Here is a 2,500-nt window from a genome sequence, read left to right on the forward strand (position 1 = left end):
CATTGTTAATCATATAAATGCATACAAATAAATATTAATATCATAGATATTAAATTTTTTGTAAAATTCAAAAAATGAATTTTAGCATTATATATAATAAAATCTATCAACACTTTATCAAATCATTAGTATTTATTCTATGTTAATATGCTTAAAAAGCAAATTAATTTAAATAAACTTAATATCACCAATGATCTTTTGATAAATACTTTATTATGTTAATAGATTACAATGTCCTTATATGAAAAAAATGCACATTATTTTTAATTATTTAATGATGAATTTTTCATAATGGATATTCAGGTTCATCGGGCTTAACCTCTAAGCAGTTTCACGTACTATTTAACTCTCTATTCAGAGTTCTTTTCAACTTTCCCTCACGGTACTTGTTTACTATCGGTCTCATGGTTATATTTAGTTTTAGATGGAGTTTACCACCCACTTAGTGCTGCACTATCAAGCAACACGACTCTTTGGAAATATCTTTCTAGTAATCATTAACGTTATACGGGCCTGGCACCCTCTATGGGTAAATGGCCTCATTTAAGAAGGACTTAAATCGTTAATTTCTCATACTAGATATTAAGATATTCCATACACTGCATCTCACATTTGACATATAGACAAAGTGACTTAGTGCTGAACTATTTTCTTTTCGCTCGCCGCTACTAAGAAAATCCTTGTTAGTTTCTTTTCCTCCCCTCATTAATATGCTTAAATTCAGGGGGTAATCCCATATGAGTTGAGGTTGTTTTAAAATATTTTTTATCTTCTCACAATTTAATAAATAATTATATCATCTTTTCATCTCTATTTTTCTTTTTTCCTTTTATATAAATATATATTATAAATAATAATTATGTAAAATGAGGCAATTCTAGAATAAAAAAAATTAATTTTTATGCTAGACATTCCTCCTTTAATTACATATATAAATTAATATTTTATATATATATAAATAATATGAAAATTTTTTAAAGAGAATACTTAGATTCAAAATTTTTTTTATTTCATTTTATTTGAGAGGATTTTTTTTTTTTAAGAATATATTAATAAATAAAAAATTCATTATATATCTTTATTTTTTTGCTATTAATATTATGAATTATTTAAAATCCAATAATATACACATTTGCTTAAATTCAATTATTTTTATAAAAGAATAAGCAACTTATTTAGCATAGTCTTACAACCCTCAACCATATGTAGTCCAAGCAGTACTTTAAAATTTAATTTAATGTACATAACAGCATGGACTGCGATATGCGTTCAAAATGTCGATGTTCATGTGTCCTGCAGTTCACACGATGACGCACAGTTTGCTGCGTTCTTCATCGACCCATGAGCCAAGTGATCCACCGCTTAGAGTATTTTTTTATTTATTTTTATTTATAACAAATGTCAATTTTTTTTTGCATATATTAATTGAAAGAGTAAAATTAAATAATAATAATAATAAAATATAAATTGATTTTCTTTCAATAATATATATCAAATATATTTAACTCTAAACATTTTTATTAAGTTGCGAATGTCTTAGTTCAACAATAATACTGTGGTGGTATTTATTATGTTTGATTATTTTGTATTTTTTTAATCATTTTATTTATATATAAATATAATAATAAATATATACCACTTTTGTTATTGTGAACAAATTAACTTATCATTCAATCAAATGAATAATAAGTACAACTTTCTATTTTCATGTTTAAAGGTTTTTAAAAGAAAAAATAAGAAAAAACATTACAAAATGTACCATCATATTATATTTAATATGATATAATTGATGGATAACAAATTGAATGAAAAAGAATAAAAAGAATATGGATTCAAAATAATTATAAATTTTTCTTTTTTTTCTTTTTTTCTTTTGTTTGTTTTTGTTTTTATTTGTTTTGGCATTGTTTGTTTTTCTTACGGATATGGAACACAATAATGATCCTTCCGCAGGTTCACCTACGGAAACCTTGTTACGACTTTTACTTCCTCTAAATAATCAAGTTCGGTCAACTTTTGCGAAACAACCGTGACACACGAGGCGTCACAGTGATCACGTCCGGAGACCTCACTAAATAATTCAATCGGTAGTAGCGACGGGCGGTGTGTACAAAGGGCAGGGACTTAATCAATGCGAGTTAATAACTCGCACTTACTGGGAATTCCAAGTTCATGTGAACAGTTTCAGTTCACAATCCCAAGCATGAAAGTGGTTCAGCGGTTTACCCGGACCTCTCGGTCTAGGAAATACACGTTGATACTTTCATTGTAGCGCGCGTGCAGCCCAGGACATCTAAGGGCATCACAGACCTGTTATTGCTCAATCTCGTTACTGCTAGACGCAATTTGTCCATTTAAGAAGCTAGTGTCCTTATAATGGGACAAACCAACAGGTACGACTCCACTTATATAAACACATTCAAACACTTGTACATTCAAGATGTACGCATGAAAGAAGGCTATATAAGTTTCAACATCATAATCCTGAAAGCATCTATTT

At 27.9% G+C, this 2,500-nt stretch overlaps 2 non-coding genes and 1 pseudogene across 2 annotated transcripts in view; all 3 read right to left on the minus strand.

The window, feature by feature from the left end:
• The window catches only part of LOC128871119 (large subunit ribosomal RNA), a 4,515-nt pseudogene extending 3,764 nt beyond the window's left edge, over positions 1–751 (minus strand).
• Positions 752–1,189: 438 nt separating this feature from the next.
• Positions 1,190–1,370, minus strand: LOC128871127 (5.8S ribosomal RNA). The gene has a single exon (XR_008455745.1). It is a non-coding gene; the product is annotated as a 5.8S ribosomal RNA (ribosomal RNA).
• A 566-nt stretch (positions 1,371–1,936) lies between these two features.
• The window catches only part of LOC128871114 (small subunit ribosomal RNA), a 1,991-nt gene continuing 1,427 nt past the window's right edge, over positions 1,937–2,500 (minus strand). The window contains exon 1 of the ribosomal RNA XR_008455738.1: positions 1,937–2,500. This exon is cut by the window's right edge and continues 1,427 nt beyond it. This is a non-coding gene — a ribosomal RNA (small subunit ribosomal RNA).

This window comes from Anastrepha ludens, unplaced genomic scaffold (genome assembly GCF_028408465.1).
Source record: "Anastrepha ludens isolate Willacy unplaced genomic scaffold, idAnaLude1.1 ptg000061l, whole genome shotgun sequence".
NCBI classification, from domain to species: Eukaryota; Metazoa; Arthropoda; class Insecta; order Diptera; family Tephritidae; genus Anastrepha; species Anastrepha ludens.